Raw genomic sequence first — 17,238 nt, 5'->3', positions numbered from 1 at the left:
TTGGGCTTTATGCATGTGCTCTGATGCTGTACTATGATGCCAGGACAACAGAACTCTGGCCTCAGAGTAGAGTTTCTATTTGCTATCCCAGCCCACAGTACAACATCCTGGACCACCTGATGCCCACAGGGATTAGGATATGAGTATAACAGCACCCTCTTCACCCTCTGTATTCTGCAGAAACAAGTAGTCAAAGGAATACTGCTTCTGAACTTAGAGTTAATATACAGCCGTTGTTTCCAGTAGTCATAGACAGTCCTATCCTAAATGAATTTGCCCCTTTAAAACCATCCAAGTAGTCAATGCTCTGATAACCTCCAAGTTGGACTGTTGCAATGGGCTCTATGTGGGGCTATGCTGGGCTCCCTTTGTAGGAGGGGTGGGATAGAAATGTAATAATAAAAATGAATGCATCGTGGAATCTGCAGCTGCTATGGAATTTGTTGTTTGGAGCAGGGAGGTGATATCATATAATATGGATCCTAAGGGATCTTGTACAGTTGTACACTTGTACTTCAAGTTGTTGGTGCTAGTGTAGAAAGTCCTTAAGGCCTTAGGACCCAAGTACTTGAAGGAGTACTGAATGCATTACCAACCAATCCAGAGTTTGAAACTTTTGGGGGTTGCCCTGCTTCTGGGGCTGTGAAACACCATATAGCAGGGCCTTCTCAGTGGCAGCACCACATTTGTAGAACTCCCTCCAAGTTCAGGTTCAGCTGCTTCCCACTTTATATTCACTCAGGAGACAGCTGAAGTCCAATTTCTACAGGCCCTTTGGAGGGTTATCAGCGGTGGGCCTATTTATCTGTGTGAAATGTTGCAGTTACATTATTTTGCAACAAATACTGTTACAACTTTGTTTTTAATGTTGCTTTTTAAGTGTTGTGAGCTACTCTGGACTCTGTATGATAAATGCAGAGATATAACTAAGTAGCAAGCATCTTGTGGTAGTGAATCAGCAGAACTCGGTATCAGCGGTACAGATGTCTTGGCTTTTTAAGGTTTACACCCCATTTGCAGTATTCTGAAAGATCATATGTAAAGGTTTCGAAATGCCAACATACATAATCATGTGATAAAGTGTAAGACATGATGCTGCAAGTGAAACCACGCTTTCAAAATTCCTTCTAGGAACCATAAAATGATAGGCTAGTCATCTTGTAAGAGTTGTGTGCCTGTTCTAGTCAGTAAGCAGATGGGCATAACAGAAGTAGAATTAGCCCAATAAAACGCGTCATACTCTAAGAGATTTGACAAGTGCACCTCATGTGCTTTACTGTAAAGTGTCTGTTACTGTAAACAATCACTCATATTCCTGTAGCCATGATGGAGTGCATATGCACTGTTCTTTTTTAATTGCATGGAGTGCATTTGGTCAGCGGACGAGAAACATATTTGGGCTGGGGAAAGTGCCTGGAAAAAAGGGACCTAAGATAAAGATCAGAACAACCTGGTGCGCCCCAAATGTTCCCCATTCCTTCCACCATTGACCGTGCTGGTTGGAGCTGATGGGAATTTGAGTTAGCATCATTTGAAAGGTCACAAGTTCACAACTCTGCTCTATATATAGCATGGCAAATTCCATTTCGATCACACTTTAAATGCAGATTTTCTGCAGGCTTCAATGAACTTCTGCCAGCAAAGCATCCCGAATGAAAGAAGTCTTTATCTGCTGATTGGAAGAAATTAGTTACATTGGAGAGGGGGCAGGAGATCACACTTGGGAGCGTGACCTACATCTTAACAGAGAGGTCCGCGTCCGCTGAGGAACACTTCTGCAGACTTTCACGATCATCGGCATCTCCATGGCAATTACTTTAATTGCTCACATGCTAAAGAATGATGCTGGGGGGGGGGTATGTTCAGGGGACATTTTAAACTTCCCCTTAATGGAATTTAACAGTTGGATGTAAAGTGTCATCACTATGTGGCCAGCCAGCTCTCTGCAGACCACACATTTCTAAAGTGCTGTGTGCAGGTAGATGGTGCAAACAAGCTATGATGCCTTCTAGCAATCTTTTTAATAAGTTTGATTCTCCCATATATTTTTTTCAAACCAAACCTGGAATCCAATTGAATTGGCTTCCTTGGAACTCCTTAGTGGATTCTAGTTACAGGTAGGTAGCCGTGTTGGTCTGCCATAGTCAAAACAAAATAAAAAAATTCCTTCCAGTAGCACCTTAAAGACCAACTAAGCTAGTTCTCATCACAGCCATCTGCCAATCACCCATTCCCACCACCCTTCTGAGTAATACCCCTCCCCACCTTCTCACTATATAGAAGGGTCTGGTGACTTCTGTTTCAGTGTATCTGAAGAAGTGTGCATGCACACGAAAGCTCATACCAAGAACTAACTTAGTTGGTCTTTAAGGTGCTACTGGAAGGAATTTTTTTATTTTGTTTTGACTTAGTGGATTCTGTCAGCAATATGGATAAACTCCCTGAGGGCCCCCATGGCAAAATTAGAGGAAACCCCCCCCCCCCTTTTTGGATGGTTTTGGTTTTTCTTATCAGTTACATGCTGTCTCAAAGGAAGCCCTGAGGGGTATGTGCTAAAGACTAGCCTGAATGCAGAAAGTAATCTGCTCAGTCCCTAGCTTTTCTAATGAGAAGGATTCCAGGTGCCAATGATGGAAATACTTCTTTCTAAGGCCTTGGAGAGCTCCTGTGAGTTACAGCGACAGTACTGGTCAAGATGAGCCAGTTTAAACTATCTTCATATGTTCCCCTTGTAGCAAAAGCAGTTTCATCCAGAACGGAAAGTGGGCGGAAATGTTTTATGCATACAGTGTTCTTTTATCTTAGTCTGCCTGTATGTCATAGTCCATGAAGCTTTTGAATACATAACAAAATATGAATCTTACAAATATGTGCATAATGTTGCAACAGAAGAGGGCATTTTAGATGTCGGCATCTGCCTAGGTAAGAACATGTCGTGATAGTACTTTTAAGGAAACCATGCAGTTTTCAAATAATGAAATGTTTGCTTGCAATGTTTACTGACAAGGGCAGCTGCTAAAATAGCGGACTCATTTAGTCAAACATCTAATTGGTTGCCTGTTTTGGATGTGTCCCAGTTATTTAACTTACTGTCCGATGTATGTTTCAGTAGATCAAAAGCCTGCATTTAAATAAAATAAAAAGATTTATAGCAAGGGCAGAATCAAAGTTGTCTTGACTTATGCTAATAAGGAATGAGACTGGTCAATGTTTCCAGATTTAAGCCTTTTAGTATTTGCATTTGTATTTTGCATCTCTTCTACTGATTTGAAAAGGCAATAAGGCTGGAATCTAATACCCACTGAACTTGGCAGGGCATAATTCTGAGTAAACATGCATATTGTTGCATGCCACCCCACTCTCCGAAGGGTGTGAGATTCCAGGGGTTCCAGGCACTTACCCAGGGTTTGGTTTCCTCAGAATGAGGGACAACAGAGACTGTGGTGTCTTTAGGATATATGGCTTATTTTTACACACACACACACCCTAAGCCTGCGCTGGAGGGGCTCATAGCATCAGCATCCCACGAGAGCCTTGCTTCTCCCATAGCCACAGCCTTGGAATCCAGCAGAAATCAGGCATGATTTTGTGTTGCAACTGCCCAGCCTGCAGCCTTGCTTCTTCCTTCTAGCTCACAAAGCTTGCAACTCTGGCCTTTGTCTTTGTAAATACCAGTTGAGTTGAAGGAGGGGAGGGGTGGAACCCATTTGCCTTGAGGACACAGAGCCACTTCCTTTCCTACCATAATGGCCCATTACCTCACCAGGAAGACAGCCTGGCTGTTCCAGGAATTGAATCGGTGCTGGATCCAGGAATTAAAAAGGGGCACAGGCATACAACTCATAACGATATGGTTGCACTGCTTATCTCTTGTGCCTATGTCCACTTCACAAGCTTCCCACAAGCATCTGGTTGGCCACTGTGAGAATAATGCTGGAGTGGATGGGCCATTGGCCTGATCCAGCCAGCTTGTCCTATGTTCTTATTTTTTCAGTGCAACCTGCTGTTACCCCTCTTTTGTAGCAGTATAAAGGTAAAGGTAAAGGAACCCCTGACCATTAGGTCCAGTCACGGATGACTCTGGGGTTGCGGTGCTCTTCTCGCTTTATTGGCCGAGGGAGCTGGCGTACAGCTTCCGGGTCATGTGGCCAGCATGACTAAGCCGCTTCTGGCAAACCAGAGCAGCGCACGGAAACGCCGTTTACCTTCCTGCCAGAGTGGTACCTATTTATCTACTTGCACTTTGATGTGCTTCCGAACTGCTAGGTTGGCAGGAGCAGGGACCGAGCAACGGGAACTCACCCCGTCGCAGGGATTCAAACCACCGACCTTCAGATCGGCAAGTCCTAGGCTCTGTGATTTAACCCACAGCACCACCCATGTCCCTGCCACAAAAAGGCAATATATATTGAGAGTGTTTTTAAATCAGATCTGACCTTCAAAGCAAAGTCACAAAGAATATTAATTGTTTCAATATGTATTATCTACGCTTAAGAGGAATGACTGCCTGCTATTTCGCCTTGAGCTATGCTTTGAGGTAACCCAAGAAGGAAGAGTAACACATGGCATGGCTCTGTCTCCCTGTTTACAAGCAAAGTCCCCCTTTCAAATAAACAACCATTAGCGAAACAATAGGGGCTTCTAATCTTATTAATCCTCTGGAAGATTGCAGTGATTGTGTGGCATGAATAAAGCAACTGCTGGCTTGCATCTCTGTTTTTTTGCAGTAAAAAAGGGAGAAGAAGCATATGACCCCCTTTCCCGTCTCATGTGGAGTGGAGCATGTGAATAGATTTGCTATAGGATGTGTAAAAAGGTTACTGCTTTGAGCTGCTGTCCTCCAGCTAGTGCTGGATAGACAGATCCACATGTTTCCTATGCAGGACTCGCCTCTCAGTGGACTGCATCTACTCCTTTCAGGATCCTTCCTAGCAGACAAGTAAGTGCACTCTAAAATATGCATGAGGGTGGCATGTGGTCTCTGTCCATAATTGTCTATAGAATTACAGCGATCTCTGCAGAAATAGCTGGAGTGCAGTGTGGGCATGACGTATATTGTAAATGGCAGATCATTATTCTGAGCACACAATGCACTGTGTGTTGCCTGCTTGTGTGCCTTTTGTGCTTCTCGAACTAGTCCTCATTCTGAAGAGACGGAGAAACTGTTTGGGTTATGCTAACAGATTGGGAGGGAGGCATGATAGTACGCAGTGCAGAGAAAGTCACTGTCACACAAGTGATAGCAAAAAAAAAAAGGAGGGGGGAGATACCAACCTTATAATATTTGTGTCAGCCATCTTAAGTCCTGGCAATGAAATCTTCCGACTGCAGAACATTCACAGAAAATGTTCCACATTCATTATTATTATATTATATTATATTAATTATATTATATTGGCTTAGGTATGACACAGTCTACAGAAAGTGACCACTTTCCTGGAATATGTGAAGGGGAAAACAGGAGGCACCCTTTCAGAAAACACCTACCTTAAAGTTTTCATCTAAAAACCAGTGGAGGGAGCATTTGTGTGTGTGCTATGCTTTGGTGCTTCTGTGAGAGTACACACCCATTATTTTCCACCTTCTCTTTGCCTAGAACATGCATGCCCACAATGAACATTTTGCTGCAGAATAAACTTCCACACTTGCATATCTCCACATGTTAGTTGGCACATTCAGAAGTTACAGCTGTGCTTCAGGGCTGCACTTCCACAGAGAAATTTACATAGATGTGCACAAGGCTTACAGAAGTCACTGGCTATTAAAAAAAAAACTCCTCTTGCTACAAATCAGACAGGGTAAATGGTTTGGCAAAAATTCAGTGATAGCTTTCCCATTTACAAAACAATAAAATAGGACAAAAGATTCTACTTCAGGCACATTTGTGAAAGGCGGTTTGGTCATTTCTTGGCACCATTTCAGTCTGGGGTTTGCTTGTTGCTTGCTTCATGATTTGGTAATTTAATTGAAGTTGGGGGTTTGTGGCACTATCAGATTCTGCGGATATGAAAAAGTATGGATTCGTTTTTTGCAAACAGTTTGGTTACATTTTCTTTGGGGAATTTGGAATCAAATTTGGTTTTGCCTATACAAATTATATTTCTAAGTGGCACATAGCTTATAATGCAGATTCAAGAACCTAGTCAATGAAAGGGATTGAGGTCACATTTGGATTATTGCACTGTGTGAAATCCATAGCATCCATTCATATGGTGGGAGATGCAGGAGTGTTTTAAGTCGGGTAAAGTCGATGGAATGACTCAGTAATGGAATTGGATGGTGCAGAATAGGTCAGGAAGGGAAGACTGGCCACAATGGCTGTGCTGTCTCCACTGTCAGAGGCAACATGTCTCTAAATGCCAATTGCTGGGAATCGCTAGTGGGGACAGTGCTCTTTTGCTCAGGTCCTGCTTATGGGCTTCCTATAGGCATCTGGTTACCCACTGTCAGAACAAGATGCTGGACTAGATGGGCCATTATCCTGATCCAGAAGGTGGTTCTTATGTTCTTAAGACTGCAAAAAAGTTACAAATAAAAGAAATATTAGGAAGGGATACCAAAAGCGAAGAACAGCCTCCTCCCTCCCCAGAAGTTCCTTCTTGAGAGAGAACACAGAATAAGTGAATGTACGGTGAATGTGAATATGTGTGAAGTCTGTACATTCTGAATCAGTAGGCTTGCAAGAGACAGCCAAAATCTGGAGGACAAAATGTTTGGATGTGCAAGCTAGAAGTATGCTGAAGTTGGGGGGGGGGGCAGGGAGTCATGGCCATGTACTATTCTCAAATCTTAAGCCAGATCTCTGGATATACTTTTGTCACCACTCCCAAGCACCAGATATACTTCTATGGCAGTGCAATGACTGGATTCAGGGAGTGAATGCAAAAAGTGGACCTTGGATGTCTGGCTCATTTTGATATCTAAAAGATTTGGACTGGAATCCAAGTCATTTCTTTGTGGTAACTGGAGGCTGGGTATAGAACTTGTGTACAAAGAATGAGTGAACTGTGTTTATTTTATACCTTGGCACAACCATATTTGATATAGATAAATGTTTTAATGGGTCAGACAATACAGGTGAGCCCTAAATTTCCAAAATAATTAGAAGCATGCAGTCCTACTACCTCTGTTTCTCTAGGATGGAGCAGTTAATCTACCAGATTTTGCTGAACTCCATCTCCCATCAGCCCCAACCAGCATTGCAAATGGTCAGAGTCCAGAATTGTGGGAGCTGGAATCCGAACAATATCTGGAGGGCCACAGGGTTCTCCACCCCTGCTCTAGGATGTGGGAGGAGAGCCCTCTTGCCACAGGGTAGCTATGGAATCTGAACCTATATGTTGCTGTTGTTGCTACTGCAGTGTTGTCCTTCTATTGAAATCGACCACTTCTGAACGCTGAAAGAAAACCACGTTTAATACCCACGTTATGAAAATGTACAAATTAGATACGATTAAAAGAGTTCTGGTTCTGAATCCTTCTAAGGTTGAGAGAAGATTAACTGGTTTGGGTGTCAGTGGAGATTACAGATCGCAAATGTGGGGCAAAGCACACATTAAATGCGGGTTTGCATTTATTTATTTTTAATCGCCCCTGTATGCTAAATGTGCGTTTAGTATTGTGTGTGTGTGTGTGTGTGTGTGTGTGTGTGCCACTAGGGGCATATATTTCTCTGGAAGAGAAGAGAATCTGGAATGCCTTGATGCTATGATATATTTTTGCCCAGGCTCATGGAATCCTGTCCTTAGAAGGGGTAGGGTGTGTTGGGAATGGGGCGGAACCGGACTTTCCTGCAGACTGTGGAATTTTCCCGAGTGGTTGCATAATGATATGCCAGGTTAACTCCCACTCACCCACACTTACCTTATTTTCTTCTCTGGGCAGGCATCCTCATTTGAAGCCTTTCCCCCTATAACCAACCCTTCTTCGTCATCCCGCTCCTAAATCTGCTGTTCCGCTGAGCATCACTCCCTGCACCCTCGTTTCAAAATCTCTCAGCAGCACCTACACGGACAGCAGCATCCTTTCGCCCTTATCCTTAGAAGCTACTGGCGCAGGCGAGAGCGCCAAGGGAACTCCGGGTAGGGCAGGAGCTTCAGTCGGGCTTCAATTTGGCACTGGGCATGTGCGAGGGGTCTGTGCCCGCGCCAGGGAGGCGGAGCCAAGGCTGCCGCGCGCCGCCTTTGCACCTGCAGTAATGTGTCACCGCGAATAGATGGGCGGGTGGGCGCTGCCGAGCGCGCCGCTTGCCTCGCCTCGTCGTTCTCCGGGGTGTCGCCGCGGAGAGACCCCCCCCCCTCTCCGGCTGCCGCCACACGCCTCCTTCCGCGCCCGCGGCTCCTTTGCAGCTGTGAGGCTGCCGCCGCTTTCCCAACCCGAGGAAGCCCTTCCCTGACCCAGCAACGTTTCCCTCGTTGCCAGGCTCGAGAGTGACATCACCCGCGTCCAATCGCTGCCCGGCGCTCTCGCGCTCCGCCACCGCCCCCCGGCCCCCCTCCCGCTCTTGCCCCAATCAGCTCGGTTCGCCCACAGCCCCCTCAGGCAAAGGCGGGCAACTGTCAAGGCGTTTTTTTGGGGTGGACTTCGCTGAGGAGGGAGGTGGGCGCGCGCGCAGGGGGCAAGGCAGCCAAGCCTAGCCTAGCCAAGCCAAGCCAAGCAGAGCAGGGTGCTCCCAGGTGCTTGCGGCTGCACGCGGGAAACCTCCAGCTGCGCAGCCCCCGCCCGCCCGCCCGCCGCACCTCGCGCGCGTTTTTCCCTCAGCAGCGCGGTCCCCGCACAGGTAGGACTTGGCTTCTTATTGTTATCCGCACCCAGGGAGATTTCGAAGAGCTGGGTTGGGTATTTAAATCCACCCCAATGGTGGTGAGGGGGGTGGGCTGGATAGGATGGGGGGAGGAGGGGGCTGCTGCCTGCTGCCGCGAGCTTTTCTGAGGGAGTGTCGCTCTGAGGAAGGAGATGTGCGCGCCTCCAAAAGCGTCCCCAGGTTTATGGGTCGTTTTCCGTCGCCCTCTTCTGGGGAGGCAGAACCTGGCCGAGTTGCCGCCGCGCGCGCAACAGAAGGATGAGGCCAGTTTCCTCGGGGAAGCTCCGCAGCCCAAGCAGCCCGCTCGATTGAGCAGCAGCACTGCAATACCCAGAGCAATTAGCTCGGCTGGAAGGACGCAGCCGGTTTGGGGTGGGGGGAAGACGTTGCTCTGAGATTATACGCTGCCTCATCCAATGTAGTTGGCCAATATATTTCTCTTGCTTTCCCCAGTGCATCTCCCACCCCCTTTGCCACCCCACCCCCCGCGCTTCCCACCCCACCGCCTTGGAATATCAGAAGTTAAAGAGAGGCGATTCTCACCTTTCAATTCCACCCTCCCAGTTCCATCCACTTCGGTGGTGAAACGCATTTGGCTGCTGCTTCTTTTTCCTTTTTTGCACGGGCTGTGATGATGGGGGAAAAACAAATCCATGTTGCCTGTGCAGATGGCAGGAATGGGTTTCATTTCTTTCTGAGCTTTCCCGTTTTCTCAATTGCGCCACAGCTTTTAGGAGCACCTTGTGGAGATCTGCTGCTGCAGACAGGGAAACACCAAGGGGAAAAGAGAAAGGAGATCCTTTAAGCTGGGTCTCGTAAAAGGTCCATGTCGCCCAGGGGTGACATTTTCAGTGTGTGTGTGGGGGGGGGGGATGTTCACACAAGCATTCCTAATTAGTTGTTAATTTACAAGGTCTGAACTCAGGGGAGTGTTTCCTGGGGAGACCCAACAGGAAACTCGCTTAGGATTTTCTCCCCTGTAAGGAAATGATCCATTGGGACAATATTTGTTTGATAGGAGGCAGGTTGGTATGAAAGGGTTCGTTAACCAGTGTTAGAGGATACAATGAAAGGCATATTACAGAAATTGGCAAAATGAGTGACAAGGCAGATGAAATGGGCTGTTCGAATTGTTATTGCTACCATCCCTGAAGGGAATCTTCAACACATCCTCATTGCTGCTGTTAACATTTCAACCCTAAAGGAGCTGCATATACAAAGCAGGAACTGGGTCATATAATTCAACATAAACTTTATTTTTTTAAAATCCTGTTACATAAAATTGGCCTGGGCTGGCACAAAAATAGTTGAGTTGAAGGAGCCTAATACAAGGGATGCAGTTCTCTTTAATGTCTATGATATCCTCTGGTATATAAATGAATAATGCAGCATTAATGTAATTCGCACATCCATTTTGGTACTGCTGTGCTGGTTTCTGCAGGCATCTTGTGTAGAGGCTGCTTCCATTCCAGAAGGCAGGTTTGGTCTCTATCTCACTTTTTTTTTTTTTGTCCAACGTTTTATATGTCTTACATAATTTGCAATTTGCATTTGGATGAAATTTATTCTCCCCCCCCCCACACACTTTTACTGTTACTCTTTTAAAAATTGCCAGTTAATGCAAATGTTGCAGAGTATATGTTGCAATTCACCTTGGTTATAGTAACACCTGCTGGAGAGAACAGAGACATTGCTTCCAGAATCGGCTACTGCTGAATTTCAGCTGCACCACACTCATAAGTGCAATACGTAGAAATGAGCTTGAATGGCTTCGGTATAAAACCATTCCAAATTACTGTTTTCATCTCCAGTCAAGACCATGGGCTGTTAAGGGTTGGAAGCAGTAAATGATGACCTTAGAGATATAATGACAGGGGGAGAAACACTGTGCCACACAGGAGCTTGTTGTTTTCGTATGAAGGCACTAGGACATCCAGAGTCCTTTACCTGGGCCGCCTTCTGCTGGTTGCCAATGTGCTATTCTTTGCCTTTCTCCTCTGGAATCCCTGTCTTCTACATACAGTTATGACCTCAGAAAACCCAATATTCTCTAGGGCTCTTTAAGATTTTTGTGTGCCCCGAGAGAAGGAAGGAATCCTGGGTCAGGGATTTCCTCCCACCATCAGTCCACCAGTGGGGACCTCTTCTGCATTTTATACCATTCGTTTGTTTGGGTGTTTTAAAACTGTAAACTGCTTTGACAGGAATCTGGTATATAAATGCAGCAAATAATTAAATGAAATGCCATTTAAAAAAAAAAATGAAGGGAATGCTTTGTTAGCAGGATTATGCAAGTATTTTTTTGGGGGGAGGGGGGGTTCCATTTCTTTTAAAAAAAAAGGAAACCCTATTTTGGATGTTTATTTGAAATTCTCTGATTTTCTGTATAATGTGTCCTGCAATTTGGGAGCCCTGTAAACAGAACATGTTCAGATCCAAGCTGGAAAAAACACACACACACGAATCCCATAAATGAGCAAACATTGAAAATGTAATCCTACATATCTTGACCATTTATGCAATTGCCAATAAGTTGGGTAAGAGTGATCACCTTGGATTCATTATATTGGATGAGCTCATAGAGCCATGAAGACAGCCAGTGAAGTGTTGTGGTTAGAGTGTTTGACTAGGACCTGAAAGACCAGGGTTCAAAGCCCCACTCGGCCATGAAGTTATTAGGTGACCATCAGCAAAATCACTTTCTACCTCATAAGGCTGTTGTGAAGATAAAATGGGGAGAGGGGACCATGTGCGCCACCTTGAACTCCTTATAGCAAAGATGGGATAGAAATAAAATGAATGAATGAATGCACCAATTCCTTTAACCCCCTCCCCCATCCATCTGTATAATAATAATAATAATAATAATAATAATGATAATAATAATTTTATTTTTGCTCAGGGCGGCTAATAATAAAGACTGTAGCATTCTCCAGGTACAGAACAGGGACAAGCAAGGTTATGCACAAGTCAATAATACTGTAACTACTGGTTGAAAGGAAGGTGGCCTTACTAGTCAGCTATCTGAGTGGACAGAAAGGGATGAAATGGCAAATAGATCCTGAGCATAAATAAAAGCCCACATACTTTATCCAGCATTCCAGGGAGCCATACCTATGATAGCTTAATGAAAGTTAACTATTTTTTAACTATCTTGGTATACTTGCAAGCATGGAAGCTGAATGGCAGCTGTCTTCCACACTTCCAGTGCATGCAGATATGTAAACTGGGGGTGGCAGTCTAACCATAACTGATTTGAATGTGGAATTAAGGTGTTATACTTTTTCTGATTGTGTTAATTAACACTGAATACAAGAGTGTGGTTTTTGCATGTAACTTTAGGCCCACTAGCACAAGAACACCCCACACACAGCACCATGATTTGATTGTATTGAGATTAGAGGGAGAGTTGGTTCTCCTGAGCACACTACTATAACTGCTTGGGTATTACTTCTGAGCATTTTGGAAGGAGTGGTATCCCAATCTGTGTCTTCTCTGCTCATATGACAGCCTATCTGGGATAGATGGTTTCAGAGGAAACTTCCCATAAAACTCATTCTGTCTTTTGCATTTGTATCTTGCGCTCGGAACGACGTACAGTGGTACCTCGGGTTAAGAACTTAATTCATTCCAGAGGTCCGTTCTTAACCTGAAACTGTTCTTAACCTGAGGTACCACTTTAGCTAATGGGCCCTCACGCTGCCGCGATTTCTGTTCTCATCTTGAGGTAAAGTTCTTAACGCAAGGTACTATTTCTGGGTTAGTGGAGTCTGTAACCTGAAGCGTCTGTAACCCGAGGTACCACTGTACATTAGTTTCTCCGAGTTTTTACCCATATAGCAGCTTTGTGAGGTAGTATAGGATGGGAGATGCCAAAATGACATCTGGTAAGATTTAAACCTAGGCTCCTCTTATCCCAGGTCTAACACTCTTTATCGTACTTCTTCAGGCATTATCAGCATTGAATATCTTATAGCTAGCCCCCCGAACATCATTCTTAAAAGGTCACCTACTTGGAGAATAAGTTCTTAGTTTTGCTATGATGCCCAGATGAACTGGAGGCAGGAAAAAGAGAAGCGTGAAAAGGATTTGCCCTTGTAAAGTCCCACAATATTAACAGATAACGAAAAGATCCACCTAGTTTGGGTTTTAAGTGTTCAGTCATACAGCCAATGACTCTTAGATATTTTAGAAGGTTCCAAGATTTAAGGGAGCTCAGTGCTGAAGCCTAAAGGGATATTGCTGAGGTTTAGAGAAGTTGAAATCTTGATGCAACAACAAGTACAGAGAGCTAGCGAAGCACAGGGCATGAGCCATAAATTGGATATCGCCTTTAGCATCATCTCACTATGATGACTTAAACTTGTTTTGTAGAGAAGGTGGGATCCTGTGGGATCCACCAGGCTTCCCAGACCACAAACCAAATGGGTTCTGGTATTTTTCAAGAATATTCTTCTTTCATATTCCCAACTGAGAGAGGAGTAGAAGATTTTATGGCTTTAATTTAGTGTATGCAGTTCCATTAATGTAATGCTTTGTTGCCACAGCTTTCAAGGGAATTTCTTGGGTTTTCCATTTTTAATAGTTATAAATAGACATCTCAGAGCCATTACTTCTTGCACTTACTTTGAATGAGCTGCTGATACTAGAGCCATTTTTCTCTTAAATAAATAATCTCTGCTTGCGCTAACGGACTTTATTTCTTCACCACAAATTGTGATGTTGATGTATAACTCCACCCTCTTTCCTGTAAATACAGTTAATGTATTCTTATGTATAGTTCCTATGTATTCCAGTCCTGGTTACTTCTGAAACTATCATTATTTTCTGCAATTAATTAAGAACTATATCAGATATATTTTGTTTGTGTGATACAGCTGTATCATGTCATAGTATGAGCCCTCTTGCCAAATCTCTTTCATTCCATCTTTATTTTTATTTAACCTTGGCTGGTTTTATTTTTAAAGTTTATATTCTGCCCTTCGAAAATAAATAAAAATAAAGCAAATATATTAAGACCAAGGCAATATTAAACATAATAAAATCAGCATATAATTTTAATAAATGAATGCTTGGGAAAATAAAAGCATATTTGTCTGCTTCCTAAGATAGCTATTAGGCAAATCTCCCTTTATGGTCTTCGATTTCCACTCTAACCATCAGGTAAGGTTGATGTGACCCTCTCTTTTCACTTTGTTCCTGATGTAGATCTTCACTGACTCCTTCTTCCCTTGGTGGGGAAAGGCACCTTTCTGTGGTTTGTCTCAGGTGCCAAAATGACTTGGGCTGGCCCTGTTTATTGCCCTGCTGTAAAGAGGTCCATGCCAATTTCTGCATATCAAATAGATTTCTTTGAAGGCACGGGAAGAGGATACGATAGCTTTTGTCTGGCCACTTGGCAATTTAAAACTTCACAGTAACTAAGTAGGATGTCTGTAGGACAGCCAATTTTTATGAACAGAATCTATAGGTGTGTCTGTAGCTGCTGTTTGATCTGGTGCAGTAGTAAGTTATATAATATTTATCTGCAAGGTGTGAAAGCTTAGCCTGTGAGTTGCAGCAGGTATGGAGGCAGCTACATCCCAGAGCAAAAAGTGAACTCCCAATTGTCTCTTTGCAAGTAGTGCTCCCTGTCAGCACCAGTGAGTGCCACTGCCTTTAAGGGGCTTGCTGTGAACTTAAAAGTATAAGGTATCACAATACAGTGGTACCTCGGTTTAAGAACAGTCCGGTTTAAGAAGGATTGGGTTTACAAACTTTGCAAATCCGGAAATAGTGTCTCGGTTTGAGAACTTTGCCTTGGTCTAAGAATGGAATCTGAACAGTGGAAGGACACCAGCAGCGGGAGGCCTCATTAGGGAAAGGACACCTCGGTTTAAGAATGGTTTTGGTTTTAGAACGGACATCCGAAATGGAATACGTTTGTAAACCAAGGTACCACTGTATATCATTTGTTGCAACTGAATAATACAGTTACCAATCTAGAAACTGGTAGGCCAGTTGACAATCTAGCAATCTTACAATCTTCCTTTCCATTCAATGAACTTCCTGTGGAAGATTATGTAGGGTTGCTATACACCCAGAATTTCCTGGACATAGCCGGGATTTGGCTGTCGGAAACAGTGTTCGGGCAGAAATCGTTGGAATGTCCGGGAAGATCCGGATGTATGGCAGCCCATGTCAGAAGTTTAGATTTTGGTGAATTTTCTTTTAAAAATAGCTCAAAAATGTCTTTTTGTGTGTGTCCAGATTTTCACTTTTTGAAATATGGCAACCCTAGATTATGACATTCCATAAGAGATTAGAAATGTTTGCAACTATAGTAGTGAGCTGCTCCTAATTGTATAAAGGACACACTGGGTTAGACTTGTAAATTGCAGCATATGTCAGGGGAGTTTTATTGAATTTGCATAATGAATAGCCTTTAGGAGAAACTGGTCATTAAGGTTGTAATCCTAAACACACTTACTAGGGAGTAAGTGCCACTGAACTCAGCAGTGCGTCTAGATCAGGGGCAGGCAACCTAAGGCCCGGGGGCCGGATGCGGCCCAATCGCCTTCTCAATCTGGCCCATGGATGGTCCAGGAGTCAGCATGTTTTTAAATGAGTAGAATGTGTGCTTTTATTTAAAACGCATCTCTGGGTTATTTGTGGGGCATAGAAATTTGTTCATTTATTTATTTTTCAAAATATAGTCTGGCCTACCACATGGTCTGAGGGACGGTGGACTGGCCCACGGCTGGTCTAGATCTCTGCATTTTTAATGATGAGGAGTAAATATGTATACATATCTGCATTTTTAAGGATGAGCTGATTTTAAGGGTATTTTTCCTCTTTCAGAAGTCCAAACCAAACCTATTACTGTATAATGTTTCTGCTTTACAATATATATGTTTTCCTTTTCAAAACCTTATTATTGTGATAAGCAAAGCAACAGAAATGGAGAGACTGATCTGTACTTCTTTATAAGGATGGGGTGGAGCAAAAGGCAAACTGAATGTGACTGAAGCATACTACTTGAAATGAGGACATATTACACATTTCTCTGAATACTGCACACGTTTAAAAGCATAAAGAAAGGTTTGTAACTGAAACAGCCCGGGGTTTGTGATCCAGCACAGCTGTTTCAATTCCATTCATACGCTTGCATTGTCAAATGTTCTTGGGAATTTTGCAAGCAGCTGACCCTGTTCCTTAAGTGTGGTTCATCTGTACAAACCTGTACTGTGTTGGCATATTATATTGAAGAATTCAAAGGAAGTGATGAGCTCTATTCCTTGACAGGTTTTCTCTTGATGAATCTTGCTACAGAAGCCTCCAATGTCAGTGTAGTTTGCTGTGCTGAGTTGCTGCAATTTACCATTTAGAATTACATCAGCATTAAGTGTGCACAGCTGGATAATTATTCCCTTTTTCACACCCTTCAAACAAAATGGTAAGTCAGGATAAGAACAGGGTTTGTGAACAATTTTAAAGAGTTTTGCACATGATGGTTGTTTTAGGTTTTAGAGTCTAGGAGCAGATTGGAGTAATTACAACCTTGCCTTTATCACCTCAAATCCATCTGAAAGTAAATTAGGCAGGCAGTTGCAAGATAGAGATGAGAGATGGAGCGTTAACATTAGGTCCATAGTCAATAGTTTAGACTTCCTCAACTTGGTATCCTCCAGAGGTTTTTGAATGCAACTCTTATCAGTCACAATCAGCATATCTGTACAAGGTTAGTGAAGGCTGGACTGGTGGCTATTTTCTTGCACTTAAACCTTGGAAATTTAGCTTCCAAAGCTCTTAGGAATGTTGGTTTTCAAATTTCTCATTGGTAGCATTTAGAGAATATTAGTGTCTGGCCATTCCTTTAGGCATTTATTGCCCAGTCATGAACATGTTTACTTGGACCATCAGAGGGACGTGCGTCATTGTAATTATACTTAATATTGTATCCCACAAGTGCCATCAAAAATAATGATAATAATAACAATTAAATAAAATATAATGTGTTAGAACACATTGCTGAACACATGTTCAGGCAACAGCTCTTCAGATTGCTGTTTGCCCCACTAGGAGAGGATTTAAGTGAAGGATTTATTGGCCCTGCTGGCTGGAAAATTTGGGATGTAACATAAGCAGTCAAGTACAACACTTCCTGTTTGCCCAGAGTGGGCACAAAGGCGGATGTTACTCCAGCCAGGAGGACTTCCTGTCACACCTGGTCTGGAGCATCCTCCCCCTGCGTGTGATCAGGTAGATGGGTGTGATCTGTGAGACCCTGTAAAAGGGCCAGTCACACAGCCATCTTCCTCTTTGACTCTTGATCTCGATGCTTTTGCTGTCTGCTGGCTCTCAGCCAGCAGCACATGGGCTCAATCCTCATATGGGATGAACTCAAACTCTATTCTGTAACTACAAGCTAAAGTTTGCATTCAGGGAACCTTCTG

The 17,238-nt window shown here is 43.6% G+C and overlaps 1 protein-coding gene across 7 annotated transcripts in view; it reads left to right on the top strand.

Moving 5' to 3' along the window:
• The first annotated feature begins 4,825 nt into the window (after positions 1-4,825).
• The window catches only part of CNTN1 (contactin 1), a 157,346-nt gene continuing 144,933 nt past the window's right edge, over positions 4,826-17,238 (top strand). For 4 of the 7 annotated variants that reach the window (XM_083699081.1, XM_083699078.1, XM_083699079.1 and 1 more), the window contains exon 1: positions 8,509-8,779. The gene's annotated coding sequence lies outside the window, so the exon portion shown is untranslated. Of the gene's footprint in view, positions 4,940-8,504; positions 8,780-17,238 lie in introns of those variants that run through there. The other 3 variants (XM_083699077.1, XM_083699080.1, XM_083699083.1) reach the window with 3 other exon arrangements.

Source organism: Podarcis gaigeae (assembly GCF_964106915.1).
Source record: "Podarcis gaigeae genome assembly, chromosome: 10".
NCBI classification, from domain to species: Eukaryota; Metazoa; Chordata; class Lepidosauria; order Squamata; family Lacertidae; genus Podarcis; species Podarcis gaigeae.
Note: the sequence above shows the minus strand (reverse complement) of the source record. Positions and strands in the feature narration are given on the sequence as shown.